The sequence below is a fragment of the Tubulanus polymorphus genome, chromosome 5, assembly GCF_964204645.1.
Source record: "Tubulanus polymorphus chromosome 5, tnTubPoly1.2, whole genome shotgun sequence".
NCBI classification, from domain to species: Eukaryota; Metazoa; Nemertea; class Palaeonemertea; order Tubulaniformes; family Tubulanidae; genus Tubulanus; species Tubulanus polymorphus.
This window is the reverse complement of record NC_134029.1, coordinates 8,305,884-8,328,683: the sequence shown is the minus strand read 5'-3', so window position 1 is coordinate 8,328,683 and position 22,800 is coordinate 8,305,884. Positions and strand designations below refer to the sequence as shown.

Below are 22,800 nucleotides of genomic sequence, written 5' to 3'. Positions count from 1 at the left end.
TGTTGAAAAATGAGCATCAATGATAAGCGTTTGATAGATGAATGTATATAAATGTCTAGTATTTTGGGTGAATTTTGTTTTACGGTAGGGTAAAGGTTTCGGGGCCTACAAGCGTCAAGCTTTTTCTAAAACCGAGCCGATCTATTAGAGTTCTTTATATAAATGTAGCTTTTGCGTAATTCGTATATCTTATAAAGCATATTACTACTTAGTAATTAACCGTAATTCATTCAGGAACAATGATGATAATTATGATAATAATAGTAATGATTAAAGATATCGAAAAAAAGAGAACTAAACTGAATTGCCGTTATAGGCTAGTCGCTCACAAGTTGCAAAATTTCACTTTACGCCATTTTGCAACGTGATATAATCTCATGCATGTTCATATAATGAAAAATTATTGTAAAAAGCCGATGTTTGAAGTTTATTCTCAGAAACAAACATAAACAGGGCTTCTTTCTTTGTCACCACCGGAAATCATCTAATCATTCTAGATTTCTGTCTAAATATGGTTTCGTCGATATAATTTGCTGGACTGTTAAAAAAAAACACGAGCATCCAGGTTTCCAAAAATAGCCTCGAGATATTTGAAGGGTCTTGATGTTAGATTCATTATTTTAAAACAACGCGTTTAGCCCGGTGGCATTTGAAGTGGGCACTGCGCAGTTGTTCTACAGCGCAGATGATCTAATTCAGTTACAAAGATAGATTTGAAATAGCTAGTGAGAGGTAAAAGAGCAAAAGGAATGATGATAATGAACGAATGAACTTAACAAATGAGCTTAAAACTTTACCCAGTGTGGTCTGTATGACCCGACATAGCTCATTTTATCACCAGTGATGACAGGTCTGACTACCAATAATGAAAAACATGGATCTTTGAAAAATTCCAAAAATCTATTTATTCATTTAAGTGCCACTCATAATTTTAGAATGCATTAAAATGCATGTGCATGCCTTTGATTTTTCAAAATTCTATGGGGGTGGGCCCCTGGACCCCCACCCCACAAGGGCATTTGCACCCTTTGTGCAAACCCAATGTATGCCCTTTATTTCTTGATGTCTGACCAATAGTGAAATGAAGGATACCTCACTGATCAATAGTAAAATGAAGGATACCTCACTGATCACCTATCGAAAAAAGACAGGTCATTATTTGTCTCTCAGTTCAAGTGCATATTCAATTCTTGTGCATCGACTGCACGGACCTGGGTGTGATTTATGCCGGCAGTAATCAGTAATCACATATGGGTGTCTAAAAGATTAGTTCGAACAATGTGAACGTTGGTGTTAACGTTCGATACTTCAGTATACTTGGTGTGAAGGCGTATTGACGTTTTATCGAATGCTGTACTGATTTGATTCGAAGTGGGTGTGTCTCAACTTTCATATACAACACTCGATAAATGCATCATCGAAAAATGTCAATTCTTCCCCGCATAATCGAGTGCTTGGCATCTGCCAGGGTTGTGCGAGTTTTTGCCTCGTGAGGCTATCAATCGAACATGTATAAGGTACCCAGTATTTTCTACCTCGTGAGGTGAAACCTCACCTGTGTTGGCGAGTAGTGAGGAGACACGTTTTTAAATCTACTGTTAACGCTAGTTCAGCTTGATGTGACATTGATTGTCAGACAATTGTAGCAGTTTTTTGTTTTTAGTCACACACAGAGGTGACTGATCATTTTGGCGAGTCCAAAACTGGTCCATGGGAAAGTGGAACGGACATATTTAGAACAGACTATTTGTTAGCGCGAACGCTTGGTCTGGAATAGACTCGATTCAGAACGTTCTAAACAACGCAGCATGAAAGTGGCTTTATTTTCAAGGTCACTGTGTCACAAAGTTGAGGAGATAAACATCTTTGCAGGGACCTATGCAATTTCCTGAAAGGTCCCAAGTCGCTGAAGGTTTACGTCACACAGTCCCTGATCGATTTCACACCTGCGTTTGAATACATGTTCAAGGACGCGAACTACTGGCACAACATGGAAATAAAGTGGCATTTCATCGATGTTAGAGATATCTAACTGCTAAAAATGAAGTTCGTTCGATGCAGTCTAGAATAATACATGCCTGAAGCAGACTCTTACTAGACACAACATAATTTCATACTACATTTTTTGGCTGTACGTTGCCTGATACTGTCAAATACCATGCTTGAAGTCTTCCAGTTGATGTCTCCCCGTCTTTCCAATAGCAACAAGTGATTGCTCGTAGCCAAGAGTCTCTCATTCAATTCACAGTTGTCCACTTCCGGACTCCTGATCTTGATTTTATTGAAAAATACAGAGGTGTCTAATGGAATACAGGTTTAGCTATTTGTAGCAAAAGAGCTGGTCAGGGGGATCGTGGGTCCGAACTGATAGCTGGAACGGTCGAAGCGTATAATCATTCCAGAAAAATATAACTTTTGCGAAAAAAAGAAAATAGAAATCTTGAAGTTTAACTGGCATTGAATGAAGTGGATATGAACTGAGGTCGACATGTATAATCAGGGAGGCCACTAAATGTCTGGAAAAGTCAAACAGTTTCCATCTTTGTCATACATATTTGATTGTGCTAATTGATTAGATTCTTAGCAGATCAAGTCGGGGAAAGCTACGTGCATTTCAGGGAATAGTTGGGGGGGGGGGGGAAACCAAGTCAAATCAAAAAGTGGCAACCCTGATGATAATTCCTGAACAAATAAGTATATGTATGCATTCTCCTGTAGTCTATAACAGACATATCAATTCTGTCCTTTACACTGCGTCTGCTTTTGCTTTTCTCTGGCGAAAATTCCTTTCGTTTGGTTAACATTTGACATTCACGTCATAATCTGCGCCGCCACTGAGTGCATTGTTATAAATAGCGAACGTGGCAGCTACCGTGCCGCAGTGGTGGTAGGGAGAGAGAGAGAGGGGGGGTGAGGGAGAGGGATTAGGGTAAAACGCTTTATTGGTGGTCTCTCTCCAGATCGATACGGCACGGCATCGTCATCGGCGACGGAAAAAATCGCGAAGTACGAAATAGATGAAATCATCGACTGTCGCGAATTATCGGTTTTTTTTCACGCCCAGTATAAATGAGGCTGCGGAAAACGACTCGCCGTGACGGAGTGCGTATGTGTCACTCATCCACGGCCGATCTACGCTGTCTCTTTCGTACTAATGAGCGAATTCAATTTCTGAACGTCGATTTTTACGGCTATAACCCGGCTTCAGCCGAATCCGAGACCGCGTCGTCGCGTGTGCTTACTTTTTACCTGGCTGACTGATAGCCGTCTTTGTCGAAGCTGAAGGCTGATTTAGATCTAGGGAGAGGAAGCTCGGTGAGATAGAGACCCCATTACTCGTTTCGGTATGAATCTTTACATGATCTGCCATACCGTAGTCAAATGTAGCTGACTGATTGCCATCTTAGTTGAAGCTAAGCGATCACTCGTCTCTTAAAAAGTCATTGCTATGTGGGAGACATTTTTTCTCGTAAGACATTGTGCAAGACCCTAGTTGTGCGTCAGGGTCCCGTTTCGCGAAAAGGATCTTTTCCGAAATCGATTTAATTGAACGTTATATCTACGTTTTGAACGTTAGATTTATATTTTACTTCTCGGAGCATCATTGTATAAAGATGGTAACGTAAATTCAAACTTACTATCAACATGGACAAGCGGGAAGTGTTCAGTTGGGTCAAACGCTCTCTGTGTAGAGTATAAGAGATATATAAGATATATAGTTTAAAACTAAAAAGAAAGCATCCTAGTCTTCTCCACCCAGCTTTGTACTATCATTCGCTAGATTCTGTTTACCTGAATTATCTTTGCTCATTCCAAGGCTACACCTGATAATTGAGTACGTAGGGGCCTGTTTACGTGTATCGCCGATAATAACAGACCGAGGCTGATGAGGACCTTATAATTTGCAACGAACAATACGCGCGCGCAGTCTAATATTGATTGATATATATATGAGGAGGATGACTCTGTTCATATAAATTCCTGTCATCGAAAGTTCCGCGAGTTGATGCTTTAGGGAGCAAATATATGCACGGCGTGCATACGCATTCGACGCTTTCGATCGCGTATGTTTATTCCGTACTTGTCGTGACACGGGAACTGATTTTTACTGTAGATGAATATCGAATTTTGCTATAGTCGGCTGCGACTATTTCGGGCGCGCAGCAGCGGCGCTCGAGGGTTCGGCGGTAGGATTTTAGCCCGAAGGGTCGTCGCCATTGTCGATCTCGGCTTGTTTTTGATCTATTAACCGCATATTACGCGGCGCGCTCACAACTGAAGCTACCTCGAAGGTCGTTTCGAGTTACTTATTGTGAAAGCTTCATTTACAAGGGTGTGCGTTGAAAATCTAATCAAGTATTGTTTTCTGTTTGAAGATCCATCGATCATACCCCGATCATAATAAGTCATACCCAGGCAAATATTTTTCGATTCGCCCGTTCCAAATTTGGCTCGGAACAACTGTTCACACGGGTGCCAAATGGGCCCTGTTTGGCCCGACCAAAAACATTGGACCAGGCCCGAGTCAGATTTTAGCACGAGACAAATTATTGCGTTTGAAATGCAACTGGTTCCGGAAGTGACTTTTTGAGCATTGTTTAGTATCGAGTCAGTGGCACGGGCCAAATTTGACTCGGGCCCTGATCCGGGCTTAAACATCTCTGACCGCTATAGTGCTTGTAGTCCTACCTGCGAGCGAGCTGAGCATGTACGTACGGCAATGTCGTTTGAAATTGCCTTTTCTATCCATCCTCATCCGATATCATCGTCATTACAATTATTTCGAATCTACGATCGCACGAAAAACATAGTCGCTCTCGAATATGAACTGTCGGATTATGCTTAGAAACCCAAACGATGATGGATCATCCATCCGGGTTTCTGCTAATCCGTAGTAAAAGCCGATTGCTTTTTACGCGTTTTTTTCTGGCGTTTTTCGCGTAATTACGTAATATCATCTCTTTACCGATTTGAACTATGAATGAACGATGAACGAAAAGGTTTTTTTTAGATATTTCTGGAGTCTTGACGGCAGGTTTCGGTCAAAGCGGCGATCGCACACGGAGACGATTTGGCCCGGATCAGACCCGTGTCAAATTTGGCCCGTGCCTAATTAAAAAGCACGTCAATCGTTCAATCGATACTAAACAAGGCCTTGAAAAACGAAATGAGTCACTGCCGGAACCAGTTACATTTCGTACATAATAATTTCAACCGTGTTGAAATTCAGTTTTCACTGGGGCCCAATTTGGCCTGGGGCGTACAGGCATGGGCCAATAAGCCTTTTTACAGTTTCCAGGCGCCATTTTTTTGGGTACCCGCCGGGTCCGCATTGTTGAATTTTTTGTCCCTATTTTTCTCCTGTTTAATTTTTTTATTTCGTTCATATCTCTGGATTTGATTAAGATAGAAACAAAGTAGAAATATCGATGAACTCGGCTGATAATAAACTTTTTTATGATATCACTCATTTATAAAGTTAATGCAACAATGTGCGCTGGTGAAGTTATTAACATTGATATCGTCTTCCCGATAATTCAACTTGAATTATTGCTCATCTCATTCAAAAGTTCGTAATTCTTACAAATATTAATCTACATTTTTGAAATTTTCAGGATCAATAGCCATCTATATGTGGTCTTATATACGTTTTACCGTTTTCAATTATCTTTATTAGTTTTTAAGTAATTGCGAGTCAAACTTCCAAAACACGTTTTCTAGAGTATCATGTGTGCATATTTATATCAAGAAATTTGCCAATTTAACCGGTCCTACATTGTTAAAATCAAAATTTTCAGTAACTATGGAAACAAGGGCACCTAGTTATTTGAAAAAAATGGTAAATAGAGATATATTTCTAGTAACACAGGGACAGACTACGGGTTTGGAGGGTCGGTAGTCCGGACCCCTGCTCCTTCCCATTAAGTTTACCATCTTTGTCAAGACAGTGATCGCATAAAACTTACAAATCTAACACTCATCCTCTTGCAAATTAAATTGTTTTGGATGTATTTGTTTCAACACCGAGGGGCACCCTACTCACAGCCTTAAACCACGGAAAATGTCCTTATTTTTTGACCCCTCTCCCAATCATCTAAGATAGTCAAAAAAGTCGAAATAAGTCTTAGTGTTCATTGATCTCCCGTCTATATTATATCGTTTCACAGTATATTGCATCAATGAAATATGGCCGTTGGCTAGTGATTCTGGAGCCAGTTGCTCAAAAGTTAACCATCAGAAATACCATGGTGTAATGGCGAGCACTCGGTCTTCAGTTAAATACCGGTACCCGATTTACATTTTTGAATTTTCAGCAGCAGCTCCACACAAATGGAGGCAGCCACGGCCGTGTCAAACTTGACGCTTGCAAACCGTTGGATCGGCTTTGCTTTTTTGAGAATGTTCGATGTTCGATCTTTATTACTGATCGTGACAAGAGCTGGAAGGTGTTTCAAATTGAATTTGAATATATTTGGCTTAGTCGATTGTGTTAGAAAGATTGGAACTTTGGAATATATTAGTAAGGAACATAACTTTCGTTTACTTTCTGTCAAAATTGATCTCGTGTGTTTGATAGTTGTTTTGAGATTTGGCACGAATTCCAAGTCAGTTTTGATCACACAAGGTCTGTATTAGCCCACTTCACGTAAGTAGCCATGCAAATTTGCGACGGCAATGCGACGCAGCATTGAGACTGTGGTCCTCATACATGTGCCACATAATGTCTGACTTTCACATTTGCAATCGTATACCCGTACGTGCAGTTTTGGAATCGAATGAAACACGTTGGACAAAATGATCTGTTGTGAACCTAGGTAGCTGGTTAAAGCAACACCTGGGTTATTTTGTTTATTTTGACAAATCCTAGAGAATATATATCTTTAATAACCATTTTTCAAAATCCTAGGTGCCCTTATTTCCATGGTTACTTAGTAAATTGATTTTCAACAAAGTAGGGACCGGTGAAATTGTGAAATTTCCTGATATAAAGATGCACCCAGGGGACCCGGGAAAACGTGTTTTGGAAGTTTGACTCGCAATTACTTAAAAACTAATAAAGATAATTGAAAACAGTAAAAGGTATATAAGACCACATATAGATGGCTATTGGTCCTGATATTTTCAAAAATGTAGATTAATATTTGTAAGAATTACAAACTTTTGAATGGGATGAGCAATAATTCAAGTTGAATTATCGGGAAGACGATATCAATGTTTATAACTTCACCAGCGCACATTGTTGCATTAACTTTATAAATGAGTGATATCATAAAAAAGTTTATTATCAGCCGAGTTCATCGATATTTTTACTTTGTTTCTATCTTAATCAAATCCAGAGATATGAACGAAATAAAAAAATTAAACCGGAGAAAGATAGGGACAAAAAATTCAACAATGCGGACCCGGCGGGTACCCAAAAAAATGGCGCCTGGAAACTGTAAAAAGGCTTATTTGGCACGCGTGTGAATGTTGGGTCAAAAACGTGATCGTGGCACTATTCTCGGCTATCGTCAGTTTCGTCAGTTTCGATTGTGACTTGGAGAGTGTGGAATATGTGCCACTCTTTGCAACTGGCATCATCATCAGTTGCAACACCAACCGATGCCGGTCTTTAGTCTACCACAGATTTGTTTTTGGTAGTCATTGCAAAATTGAGTTTCGTAGACCGCGATTGCCTGAATGTATAATCCAGCACCGCCGCCGTCATCGTCGCAGCAATCTTTCATAATTTGCGCGAGACCCGCTGCCGACGATTTGTCGGAGGAAAGAAGATTTTTAAATATCAGTAAAGGAGTAGCATCATCATTGCAATGATGGATGATTTGTTGAGGGGATTAGTTTTGACGCGATGTTATGTTACTAAGTGGTTTTCAGGATAGTGGTGGAAATTTCATGAATTGCAGCGGCGTATAATGCTACGGCTCGGTAGCATAAATGCCGTGTATACTCGACTGTTCAAGGCCTATTCTTGCATTGGAATGAAGGATGTAAAAGGGGTTGATAAATTATATTACCGTAAAAAATACCCCGCTTCAGGCCAGTTTTGCAGTCACGACTAATAGAAGACCATCTTATCCCTGTAGCCAATCTTACAACTCAAAACCAGTCTTAGAAATTCAGGGCCAGTTGCCAAAAGTGAGTTTAAAGTCCAAACATGACCGGCGTTAAGAACTAAGACAGTCTAAGACTGGTCTTGAATCCATGCCTGTCTATTGGTACCTGTTTTTAAGTCCACTAAAGAAAGTCTACTACTGCAAAGGGAGCTGAGTTATCTAGGCTTTTTAAAGTTATCTGCTAGGGTTTTTCATGTAGCTTTATATCACCGGCCTTAAGAACTTAAATGGTGTAAAATAGGTCTTGAATCCATGACTGTCCACTGGTACCTGAAGTTTATTTTTTCAAGTCCTCTTTCCGAAAGTCGACTATTTGTGAGGGAGCTCAGTATCTAGGATTTTTTTGAAGTTATTTGCTATAGGGTACAATGTTTTTAATGAAGCTTTCGAGATTCCGGAGGTTGTTCACTTGGGAACGAATTATCTAGTAGACTCAGGGATAAGAATGACGAATGCTTTGAAAAAAGGCTTTTGAAAGTAACTTGGGATTAATTTGTTTTTAGTAAAAAAATTTAAGCTGTGATGACTGTTAGTGCAGGAAGCAAATTTCTTCCTTCTTGAATTCGGTGCGTATGGCGTTTAAGCAGCATTCTCGATCTGATCGGAGAACACTGTTTAATTAGACTATATATTTAAAGAGGAATGCTGCATTTAAATTAACATCGAAACGGAATGTTCCATTGTCATTGAAATCCCGCAGGAGTTTACTGATTAGAAGATTAGAGAACAGTATCATCTGTAAATCTCGAGTTGGCCAGGGTTCTGAAGTGTGTTTAATTGTTGCCGTAGACATGTGACCAGCGACTAGTTCTCAATCCCCGAGGATTTTCTTACATCGACATTCCGAGCTACTTGAAGTTTAATTAGCACTATTAAACATTGAAATTCTGGTTCAGGCACTTTAGCGAGTACTTTAGGGTAGAGTTGTTTGGGTTGACTTGTGGTGGTACTAGATTTGCTAAATTTATGCCATTTGAGGGATCTGGTGCGCATAGCAATAGTATTTCTGAAAAACAAAAGTTTCCATTGCCTTAAATCCAATAGTGGTATTTCGATCTCGAGGCTGGTCTTAAGCTGTTAAGAGTAGTTGTATAATAAAAACGGGCCTTGACTGGTCTTAAATTGAATCTAAGCCATGACTGTGTGACAGCCCCCTTCACCCGATGGCATAGAACCAAATATATATCCATCCCTTTTTCATGAACAGCGGCATAGAAAAATTGGTGATTTATATCCAAAAGCAGTCTTAGATCTTAGGACTGGTCTTAAGTTGTTAGTTGTGGCTATGGAATTTCGTTTTTGACTGGTCTTGCATCAAATCTAAGCCATGACAGTATGAATGCCCCCCACATCCCCCCAATGATACAGAACAAAATATTTTCAGGAACAAAAACTTTTCAGGAACAATGGCATGGAAAGATCGGATATAAGTATAAACAGCACTTTTTGTTGACTCGCGTTTACCGCGATGTTGTTACATCGCGAGCTGAGAGCTGAAATGAAACACGACGCGACCACCTTCATGCGGGGCCGAATCCCTCGATATATCATCGGCATTACGTCGCGTATTATCATCGAGGAAATATTTTTCCAGCGAGACCCCCGCTTTGTTTAATAATTCAATCATAACCGACTCAACATGCGTCGGCACGGTGGCGCTGTCGTCTGCGTTCGTCCATCAAATATTGATACAAATCACATACGACCGTAAATGGCTTATAAAGCACATATATGTTGACAGGAATCTTGTGGCTAGTGACCTTTAAGTAACGTTCAGCTAGAAGGCATACGTAATGGATCGAAAACTTGTTTAGCCTTTACTTATCATTGTCCAGGCGACTTTCTCCGCGCGCTAGAAGATATTCTTTTCGTTCGATGAAAAGTTATCGACTTATCCAATTTGCGCCTAGGTTTTTTTTTGTCCGGGGTCGCTAGTCAGTCGCGTTCTTCATCGAGAAATGTCAGAAATCGACCTTTCATAAATGTTACAATAACAATGATACTATTAATAACGATGCCAATATACTACTTTCCTGAAAACAACTTTCAGGGGGGTTCCGGTCAATTCATACCATTACTACAGTTTTTGGTCCGGTTCAATTCGAATCCTAATCTTGTAAAGTTTGCTAGTTATCACTAGGTAACATTAGATCCATGATATTCATGTATCCAAGCCGTCCTATAGCCGCGGTCACACGGAGATGATTTGACCCAGGCTATAGCGGCCCAGATCAGGCTCGAGTAAAATTTTGCCTGTGCCTAATATAAATTAATGATTCGGTTCACACGTAAACCATTTACTCGATACTAAACAATGCCTATATAGAAGAAATGAGTCACTTTCGCAGCCAGTTGCAATTCACATCCAATAATTTGACCCATGCTAAAATTAGGCTCAGGCTCAGTGTGATGCTTTTTGTTGGGGAAAACAGGCACGGGCCGATTTGTCACCTATTCGAACGGTTGTTCTGAGCCTAATTTGGCACGGGACATATTTGGCGTGGGCTGAAAATACTTTTTCGATCTTATAGCCGCGATCACATGGAGACGATTTGACCCACGCCAAATTGGCACGGATCAGGCTCGGGCCAAATTTGGTACATGCCTAATTAGAGAGCGCATTCACACGCAAACCATTCACTCGATACTAAACAATGGTCAAACAAAGCGAAGTGGATCTTTTCCGGTGCCTGTTGCAATTCAAACGCAATCATTTGTCTGGTGCTAAAATTTGGCTCGGGGCTGGTCCGACGTTTTTGGTCGGGCCAGATTTGGCCCGGGCCAAACAGGCTCGGGCCCATTTGGCACCCGTGTGAACAGTTGTTCCGTGCCAAATTTGGCCCGTGCCAAAAATGCTCTTGTGATCGCGGCTTATGTGATATCCCATTTTACTACTCGAATTTGAACTGTAGACCCATAGCCCCCCAATATTTCGTCGCCAGTCCCTGCTGTTCATCAAGATGACCCATTAGAGTTTTTCCCGATATTCTAGAAACTGACAACTTCTTTGTATCGTTTAGTTCATTGTCATGCAACTAGTTCGGCATGCGCGTTGTGATTATCATTCAAGAGCCAACTATTCGCTGTCAGAACATCAGTGTTGTTATACTGAGCCGATGGTTATTTATTTCGGATATTTCTGTCAATATACACTAAACACTCGTACAGCGGAATACTGATGCAAATATCGGGCGAATTCTTGAAATAATCATTATAGAGAATTTCATCGTCTGCGCATCGTTTATAGCTTATATACCAGAACTAACTACATGTATATCGATTATGATTTCTATGTTATTTTGTTCTTGTTCAACCACTAACCACGGTACTTGGAAATATCGTCATCTCAGTCATCTCATTCCTCGGTTACTGGTGGTCACGCTCATCTGTTACATGGAAAAGAATAAGAAAATTGAATATTCCGTTCATTAAGCGTGTGCCTTGTACAAACCGACCACACCTGCAGTGGGGTAAAATAGAAACCAACCGTTTACACATTGAACCGATGATTTATTGAATAATCAAAAAATATCATATTAAAAGGCACGACGTTTCAATCTCACCCACCCTAGAGATCATCGTCACTCTCCATGTTTGATTGTGGCTATTCTACCAGGGGGCTTACGTTTTGAAGGTTTAAAATAAAAAAGGTCGAACTTTACGGAAGTAGGTAATTGGACATTTTGGTTCTGGCAAACAATCCTTTGTTCAGCCAGGACTTGCAAATTCGAATATTTTTGTTGGAAGCCTGATTGGAAGGAGGTTTAAACGTATTGTCCGTTTAATGAAATGTGTTTTTGCACTGTAGAGTGGTTCGCATAGATTAAGCACATATATATACGTGTATATATATAGACACTAACCCGGAATAGAAAATTGGTCTTACGGGCGCAATAGTTGGAACGGCTGCTGCTACTGTTACCTGAGATTCGGAAATGCCGGCAGATTTCCTATGTGTATTCGGAACGAAAGATATTTTCACTGCCATTACTCACTAAATAACTTGTCCTTTTCAGGAATGTGATCGGTAATTGATATTTACGCGGCATCCATAGTCTGGGCGTACTAATAAGTGTGTAAAACATGCAAACACAAATCTGCCATCACTCGCTATACACGTGGGTGGGGTCGGTGATGAGAATTTGCGGTCAAATGTATTTATAAATTTATCAATTTTACAATTTTCGATATATATATATATATATATATATATATATATATATATATATATATATATATATACAGGTATATATATATATATATATATATATATATATATACCTGTAAGCTCAGAACTAACCAGAAACCTTACTGATATATGAAGTAAGAGTACGTATTTGACCCTGAAATTGTCGTCTAGTGTGTATGAATTGGACCACCTACCTATTTCTCCACGTCTATTGGCTGTCCTGTTTTAGTTCAGGGATAATATATAAGGTGGATATAATTTACATGGTAAAAAAGCTACAATGAATTGTATGCTGGCGTATATCTAACAATTTCTAATCGTATTTGAGACGTGTAGTGAAATGATGGTCAGGCCAAATTTGGCCTGGGCCCATTTTGCACCTTTGTGAACAGTTGTTCCGGGCCTAATTTGCTCAGTGATCACTATAATGCTGAATACGCATTAGCCCCATCAAATCAGGACTAACAATTTTTGTTAAGATTTCTGACAAAGATTTTTAACCTTCAACCTAACTGGGGAGATGGTTGTTTATAGCATGAAACATGCCACCTAATTTCATCCTTTACATCATGAATGGAAATATGAAATGAACATTTTTCAATCCTGTAATCTAACCCTTTCAGTGCGTCTACACCGCAGCGCGGTGTATAGATCCACGATGGACTTTGATAAAATTATTTTTATCTCTAATGAAAAAAATGGCAGCACCTGTCAAACACTGTGAAATATTAGTGACTAACAATACACCGCACCGCAGTGTAGCACCCCGGTGTACACATTATAGCGCTCTGCCTGTTATTCAACACACTGGGGTGGAATTTTTTCAAAATTTTAACATTACCTCCGGCACTCTAGCACATTAATTAGTCAGCTATTGAAAGGGTTAAGTCAACGATTCAGTTCTGAATTTGAGTCTTTTGAAAAGCATAGACGTTTCTTTAGTTCTGTGTCGTACAGTACTTTTCAATTACTCATCGGCTTCGCAAACGTTTAAATCGCTTTCCACGCAGTCGAAAATGAGATTAGATGCCTGCAGATTCAAACTCGCACGCTAAGTCACATTCCCCGAGTTCTCAGAGTTCTCCGGCGATGTCTCTTGATCATTTTCGATCGCGAAAAAAAAGTTTAAAGATGATAATTACTTAAAAATACATTACCGTACTTTTCAAAGCGCCTTTGCTTATAGTTAGTAAATGGATCAAAGGAATAGTTTGTCTTGATCACGCGACAGGATTTTTAAGGTTTAAAAGATAGATCAAAGTTGACTACCTGTTCTTATGGGGACTTACTCGAGGGTCTTTGGCGCGTACGTTTTTTTTTTTCATTTAAGCGCCTTATTTTGAATGAATACAACCCAGTAACATATTGAGATAGTAGATACAATGGCCGTTGGTGTAAGCCAATTATATGGGTTCAAATTCCGATGGCGGCAGAATTTGCTCTATCCTGCGTTGGGGAATGAAACCCAGGACCTGCGTATCCTGGTGATAAACTTTAGAACGGTTGACCGTACAGTTATCATACAACATTGCAGATGATAGTCGTGCATTTCATGAATAGCGCATCAAATTTATGGAGTACCCACAACCTCATAAAAAACAGTATGTCGACACTAAACCGGCAGTCATTATCAAAACTATGGCTAACCTGATACCCGGTTCGCATTACACAACCTATAAAAACCCTTTGTCAGGTGCATACGTGCCTATTATAGTGAATACCAATATATCATTCACTGGTTAAATACTAAAAATCACAGTAACACTGCTGAATTGTGAAGCGCATAGTTGAGTGTCATTGATTGCAGTCGGTATAAGTTATAATTTCATAATTGGCTGTTCGTTATGTATGGCAGTAATTATATACGCCAGTTCCTCTACGTAGCGTAGGAATATGTACGTATTATCCTCTTCGCGGCGTGATACTAGTCGTCCGCCCTGATGGCAACGCTAGACTCAGCCGCCGCACGAAACCCTGCCATGCTAGACCGGGTGCGCAGGTTTGCCGCACAAAAACTTACAGGCTAATCAGATTGCCCGTTGTATAATCGCTAACGCAAATTTCACCGATAAACATGGCTTGGGATAACCCGAGCTAAAATAAAACGGGATTTCTGATGACATCATCTAAGCTTTGCGCGTTGCTGTGCACTCGGCTAGTCAGGCAGGGTTAACTGTGGCAGTCTCGATGCCATCAGGTTCGAAATCCTGCCGATAAAGGATCGATACTTGTTTATTACATCATGCTTTCTGGTGCCCATCGACTATAGCGAACGCCTTCATCACTGATGGTGCTGAGTAGGCCCACTTGATACAATTCAATACAGTATTAAGAGAAATGAACCTGCCGAAATTACATGCTCACTAGTTATATATTGACATCCCCGCTTGCCAGGGTTTGATTCCTTCCCGCCGAAGCTCATGCCAACACACCCTGGCCGCAGACCCTCCAAGATTTCTTGGGCGGACCGGTTACCGCTCAACTGCCACCGGTCTGAAGGGTCTGCAGTCAGGGTTTTTGCGTTGGCGTGTGCCCCGGCTGGAGGTTATCGAACCCTGGCAAGCGGGTATGATGATATATCGATCACGAGAGCCTGGATGTATCGACTTCGGCGGGAGGGTGGTTAATCGCTGAAACCACGGCACGACGACTGCTGGACGTTCGTGACGATCGAACCGTCGATAATGAACAGCAATCAATGCCCGATGATTCAAATCGCGTCGGCTGTACACACTCCTCAACGGCGATAATGCGTCGACCGAAATACAAATTTTTTTCCCGCGATGGCAGTGCTTTTCGCGTCCGGCTGCTTTTTTCCAATGTGACGCATAGATTTCGACGCGTAGAATAAACAAATTGAACGACAATGAAATGCGTTCAGCCTCTGCTTGCCAGGAGTTGCCACCAATATTTTCATCCACCTCAATGTAAATATAACAGATCGAAAGAGAACACATCTCCTTGATACGAGTTGAGTTGAATATTCACAAACGTTCACAAAATTTACATATCTTGTTTTGATCATGAAATAGGGATTGACACTGTTGTTTATTTCATTGGTAGATTTCGTTTGATTTTTTTTTTCTATTTGGTGTCCCTTACAAACCCCCGCCACACCTACCGGAAGCGAAACAGGGAGTTTGATTTTGAAATCGGACATCGAAGTACAGATATAGTTCTGTGACGACGGTCATTACAGAATTTTTCGTTTAAATTGAAGTAAATAATTGGGAAATTGTTCAAATTTCCAGGTCACATAATTTCTATTACTGATGGTTTAGTCCTCGTAAAATATTTTGTTACGGTTTCCACAGACCAGGTGGTACTTGTTCTAAGTGCTCTTGGAAATAGAATGTATTTTGAAAACGCCACTACGTCAAACTTCTCGTAGTACTTCTTTAAATTGTGTGTTTTCTTCGAAATTTCGTGATCTTCAAAAAAAGAATCGCAATCGAATAATGTCAACTTGAATGACCACATGAAATATCCTTCCTAATAATTTACCTCATTCGTCCTTCAAAGGCCCTTCACGCCCGTTATAGAATTCTCAATTCAGAATTCTCGATAACGCCGCGTCACTTTCGCGCGCGCGTGTCGCTAATCGAAATTTCATCATGCCAACAGAATGATCACTGGAAGGTCGGGCGCATGTTAAGGTTCGACGATATAGTTATATCGACCCCTGAATAACTCCTGTTCATTAAAAAGATATCGATGGCCCATCTTCGCCTGAATTTCTATTTTTTTCGCTTCTAGTAATGATTCATGTCGTATATCGTTCTAGAAGGTCCGCGATGAAATCGTAAAAAGATTAGTTATCGAATTTTCAATAATGTGAGATATCGTCTCCAGCGTGCAGCGCAGCCATCTCGAGCGAGAACCATTGATTAGACGCTTTCACGTGTTGTAAAGATAATAAAGTATCCCACAAGAGTAAAAAGAGTCCATTTCCTTTTCATTCGATGTTTCACTCGATGTGTCATGAAAACTAGGGTCATAAAATTACCAGATTCTACTTATTCTTATTTTGGGATTTTATAAACAGTCAACCCCGATATACCGCCACCCCCACCTACCGCCAGGTTTTCTCAATGTACATCTCAATACAAATACGTAGACACCGCGGATACACCGCCATACTATGTATACCGCCAAAACTGTTCTGCACCGATGTGAGCGGTATATCAGGGGCTGAGTGTAGTCTTTTTCAACTTATTTAGTCTTTTTCACTCATATTTTCCTTATTTTAGATGTTTAGTTTATATTTCTCTTGAATTTGTTTCGGTTGTGTAAGGGAGTCCTGACTGTCTTTATGCTGTATATATGATCCCTAGCCTTTTATCACATCTTACTACTAGTCTGTGTTCTATACATAGAACATTATTTTGTTATAACCTTTGTATTCCTGAAGATAACGCTAGAATATAGTCAAAACAAACATCGAATACTTTTAGCTCAAGGATACATTTCGGTCTCTTTGGCGTGCAATTATTCTATAACATCCAGCTTGACGTTTTAGCTTATGTTCTTGTTGTGCACATGCATATCAGCCAATGTTGTCGGCCTCGACATTTCCTTTTTTATTTGCTATTTGCTGTAAATATCGTTGCAATTAATGTAAGTGGCTAGATTTCGCTGATCACTTCACCTCTCCGCGATCTTGCGATAGCCTTTTGTAATCTTTATTTACATTAAGAAATATCTAAAAGTATATCTCCAACTATATATGTATATATAATGCTAGATGCTGATTCCCAGAAATCTGTTCGTAAAGAATTCTTTGACGTTATCAGGAACGCGTGTAGGCTTGATTTTGATAAGCTACGGTTGATAAGTAGATTCAGTCGTTTGTTGATAAGATTTTCTGGCTTAATCTCTCGTGACCGGGCTAAAATGCTGGCTTATAACCTGTTTGAGGAAGAATGTCTTATCATTAAACACGAAGGGTCAAGGTATTCGTTATCAAATATTGAACTAAAACCACAATGTTAATCATTGGTGTATATACATGTATACTTCCTCGTAGTATTTATGTATATATATATATATAGAAATATATGTTATAGAATTAGTTGGCAAACAAAACAGAAATAATTTTCAAATATTTATGATAAATTATTTTGGAAAATGCTGACGAGATCTGGACCAGGCTCTAGGGGGGAGGAAAAAGATTATATCCAATCTAATTATATCAAACAGGAAAACTGGAAATCTGGGGGAAAAAAGCTCAAGATCTCGGGAAGATTCGAGGGGAATTCGTTGAGATTGCTAGATCGCGCATAAAATTAAATGGTTTCCGTCTATGTCTTACGTATTTGATTGATTGGATCCTTAGCAGATTGAATCCAGGGCCATGTGCAATAGGGTAAAAGCAGTCAAATAAAAGTGGCCACCCTGTCCAATGGATGGCTATCTTTGTTGTATAGGCCGCTCGTAACTAACCATGACTTCATCCTTCAAATAATAATTTTAAAAAAGTTATTGCGCTGTTGTGAAATGGAACCCCCGAGTCTAACAATCCTGTCAAACACCAGTTAAGCACCCCTCTCCCCGAAAAAAAGATTCGAACACAGTTAACTCGATCGGTGTCTGTGATTGAACTATCAGCTATGACAATCTCATTTTCTGTTCGCGCAGTTACGTCATTGTGAGTCAATCAAATTAGTTCGTTTTCAATTATTCAAATTCACACCGAAACGTAATTAGCTCTATTTTCTATGAGTAGCATTGATTTCATCGAATAATCACCGAATGATTTTCAAATTTCAAATGGCTTCCATCGTCATCGTAGGTATCAAATTGACCCTTTTTAGCCTGTGTTTCCTAGCTTGTTCGGCACTCACCAGACGGCGTAACAATACATTCAGTTATATAGATAAATTAATATGTAGTGAAAATCAGTTCATTTTCAAAGAACTTTGGACTGTACTTTTAGGCTCCTGAATGAAAATGTTGTGAAACAAGTCATCGCATAGATATGAGATTGACATTCCCAATGAGCGTATGGTATAGTTTTACTGGAAATTGATTTAACTAATAAGAAAAGTTTATTCAAATTAAATTGAAGTGTAGAAGAAATTGAAGCGCGGTAACCGAGTAACCACTAGCGAACCTGGTGGATCCTCGCCTGCCATATGCGGATACCCCATTAGAAATCATGTATGAATATGCATGCTTGTATGACGTGTTCATGTGAAATTCAGTCCGATCAATAAATATTGCCTACTCTTAAAAGGAAATGGGGCTCTATTGGAAATTGGGTGATACAATTATTGTTTTTCACCTCGATGGAGGAGGCCGATACTCAACTCGAAAAAAATGTTCATTCCCAGCAACAATCGAATATGAAGAACGGTTTTAAAAATTCATGGACCGTTGTCATCCAAGTTGAGCTGCCGATTCTCGTTGTTGTATGATAAGAGGCAATGTTATTTAGGGGTAGCAACTTATGGTTTTAGACCTGACCAATACATTTTTTCAAAAATATTTTTTGGTTCTCTGGCTTCCATGAGACCCTTATTCTCGTACTGTCCGTCCGTGGGTCTGTCTTTTAGCTACATTAACTTAGCTTTGTTAATTTTGGCTCGATCTTGATGAAACTTGGGTACAACGTTAGGGGTCATTCATTTATTACGTACGCATTAGGGGAGGGGGAGGGGTCAGTGCAATTGCGTACTGTAATGCTTAATGTATACGAAAAAATGGCCAATTTTGCGTACAGAGGGGGAGGGGGTTGAAAAATTCAAATCCTATGCGTACGTAATTAATGAATGATCCCTTAGTATGGGGGACTAGTTATGCAATGCAAAGAATAGGGCCACTGCGCCACCTAGTGACGGAACTGTAGTGACGGAACTAGGCACTAAAAACTCTGTTTTTCAGCGACATGACTTTGAACATAACCTCAACTGAGGAATGGAATCGAAATTCAAAAAGTTGTCTTCATAAGACTTAGCTATTGGTCATAGATACAACATTTCCAAATTGCAATGGAAATTTCAGATTTCGAGCCTGAGCCCAAAAATCGTTGTCGCCTTATGGCTTTTTGCTTTTTTAGATAAAGTTATTAATAGATGAAATAATCAATTTATGATGAAATAATATCTTGCTGCGCATAGGAAAAAACTGTAGGCAAGCATATATCATTGAAGGTGAAAATAGAATTGATGATCAAGGAAGAAAATAAACGATGAAAAGAGATTTTCAACAAATATTGACTCAGCCATAATTGGGGGTGATTTATAAGCCATCTTTGTACAACATAAAATACATTTTATTAACCATTCCACAGTTGTGAGTTCGAGTTAAGTCTGAGTTTAGATTAGTTCATTTTGTAATGTTTTAAGTTAAAGTTTTGAGTCAAATCTTAACTCAGAACCACGGCGCACTGGATGATTCAATTCTGCGCTGCGCATTCTTCCGCGTCGAAACCCTAAAGAGCGTCTGAGCCTGATTACCGCTATCAATATTTGTTTTTCGCTTTCATTAATTTTCGAATTTTTCCATCTTTTCTGTAAAACATATTCGCATTTCAACGCTATGAATATTCAGTTCGACTGACACAGAACCACGTCTGGTTTCCGACGCCAGAAAATGAAATATTGCTATATTGTTGACATAAACCATGTCCTGTTACAAATTATGTATATATATATATATATATATATATATATATATATATATATATATATATATATATATATATATATATATATATATATATATATATATATATATATATTTGTATTTATATATATCTTCATTTCGTATTGAAATGCTGACAAAAAAATGTATCTACCCGATCCATATGCCCGTGTATTTAAGCCACATGTGGGTTAGAAGCCAGATCAATAGGATTATCACATGTACTGCCTGATGTATATCGTGTTACAAATATCTATCGATACAAATCTATCTACTCTTCGCTATCTTTACTAATAACACGGCGTATTTGCTCGAATATTACCTGAGTGTTCGGCGTGTAATCCCTTCTGGTTGATGGAAAGAAAAGGAAAAGGAAGGCCGAACGCAAATATCGAAGTCAAATTTCGAGTGATCTTACTTTGCTAACATCTGTCATCGCTTGTTGATAATCCTCCTCTTATCTTACTCTACCTTTCATAGTGTATTAATGTCCTGGACAATGTTTACATCGCTTGTACATTGAATTTTGAAATTTAGAATTTAGATTTTATCTGCTCGGACCAAGTTTGCACAGTTGCGAGTTCTAATTTCGGTCCAAGGTTCTTACGTAGACCAGACGGACAAGAAATTGACCACAACTACATAAATGGCAATACTTACCATTAAAATATCTAATTGGTTTTTTCCTGTTTGGCTCGTTAAAAGTACCGGATGTTGTTAATAAGTTTTTCTTTTTAATGTCATTTCAGGTAGCATCAACAACTTCATCAACAACTTCAGACAACTACTCAACTTGTAAATAGATCTGTTTTACGTGAAGCCAATAAATTCTGTTTGAATCTATGAAAAAATAAACATTTATGTTATTGGAATATTTCATTTATTTTTTTTGTTTTTGTCGTAGTTTTATGCGCCAATTAATCGATAAATGTGTTGTCCGTTCTTCAAGCAAGATAATGTTATGCTTACATATGTATACTGCTTTGGTGGCTACTGCACGAGATGACCATAGCAGTGGTGGAGAGGGACTGGAGCTGTATAAAGAATTGCTCATGATGTCACAGAATATCTTACTTTTGATGACAATTTAATGAAGGTTTTTCGATAGGCAGGTATTTTCAGGGGCGGATCTAGGGTCTGATTCAGGGAGGCATGCACCCCAAAAAAGGGCATCATTTAAGTAAAAGGGCCCCTCCAAAACAGGTCAAAAATGAACTCTTTCTTGGAAATACAGATATAGATTAGTGATGGATTTTACTAGTACACTGCATTGCGGTGTATTGATGTAATTAGTAATTAGTTTTTATCTCTATTGAAAAATGGTAGCACCTATATTAGTAACAAACGACACACTGCACTGTAGTTGTATTCCCGTTATTCAACACATTAGGGTGGAATTTTTCAAGATTTTCTTGATCTCCAGTACTATAGGGTATTAATTAGTCAACACTGAAAGGGTTGATATATTTCATTTTGCTGTAAAATTTCTGGGCAGCACCCCTGCACCATCCCCTTGGATCGGACCCTGTATTTATGGGAAAATTTGAGCAAAAACCTTCTCTTAGTAAACCTTGCCTTACTCAGACATGGTACTTTCGACTAACTCAGACAAGGTTTACTGTATTTAATTGTCCCCGGATATTGGAAGGGTATTTTCCAAGGGACTTCCCCTATCGCACTGTGGCACATAAAAATGTGCTCGCTTATTTGAAATACTGTGCAAGAGAACTGGAACTGCACTGATGAGGGTGTCATCTGTTTGTCGTCTACACATCTAATACTCGGAAAATTGACCCCATGTAGGGAACCTTCATTATCACTAGACAGTAAAGAAATTGCTACACCGATGACGACGCTGTACTGCGGTTTTTCATCGGTTTGCTGAAAATATTCTCCACACCGAACATAAAAGGATTCCAACATTAATGCTTAATGATCCAAGTAAAAACATGGTCGCTGTTTGTGAACGCGAACGCGCCTACAGTCTTCGTTCTGAACTGAGGAAAAAAACTTCTTTTTGAATTTAGAATATTCCTTCTAGAAAAAAAATAGAGGGAGGAGAATAGGAAGGAGACTAGTACATAATTATGGTTGAAAAATACTAGTTTCACGAAAAAGTGGTTAACTGTTTCCAATATGCGTAATTTACCTTTGGAACAGGGCCCAAGGCCTTTTAGTAATTCTGAAATCCCATCCAAAGATTTCTGAGTACCAATGAAGTTAAAACCTTGAAAATACATTCGCCCAATCGTATAAATGTTTTCGTGCAGCCTGTTGAAGGAAGTAGCCCCTTAATTAGTATTATGGCCTTGGTTTACTATTGGATCGGCCCGTGTTTGGAATTAATTCATTAATGAGGCAGATCAAGGAAATGGTTATACGAGAACGAGGATTTGCGGCGAGATATCATCTGCAGCTTTTGTCTCTAGGTAGCTCAGTTGCCGGAGATGAAGCAACGATTTGGCATCGGAGATGGGGAGTTTCGAGAAAATGTCTTCATCTACAGACAAAGCAAGGGTTGGTTATGAGTTTTCTGAAAGTAAAAACATTACAATATGTATAAAAATAGCAGTTCGTCCGTAAACCTCGCTCTTATGATAATAAGGCATAGTTGTTTTTCATAGTGATATTTCTTTTGTCCTATGCGGTAATGCTAAGGTTTGTTAAGTGCGCAAATGAGAAGTATACCTTCTGTTGCAAGGGTGAGTGGATAGATGTACTGCTGTGTTGGTATGTTCAGAGCTAATATCCATTTGAAAACACGATTTTTGATGCGATTCCAGTGCACCTAGTCATGATAAGTGAGAAAGCTCTTCCATATAGATGGGATCGAACCTGAAAGTGTTCCGGAAA

General features: G+C 39.3%; 1 long non-coding RNA gene across 1 annotated transcript in view; it reads left to right on the top strand.

Moving 5' to 3' along the window:
- Positions 1–20,770, top strand: part of LOC141905839 (uncharacterized) — a 142,906-nt gene extending 122,136 nt beyond the window's left edge. Inside the window, exon 3 of the long non-coding RNA XR_012619278.1 lies at positions 20,697–20,770. This is a non-coding gene — a long non-coding RNA (uncharacterized LOC141905839). The remainder of the gene's footprint in view (positions 1–20,696) is intronic.
- Positions 20,771–22,800: the final 2,030 nt, after the last annotated feature.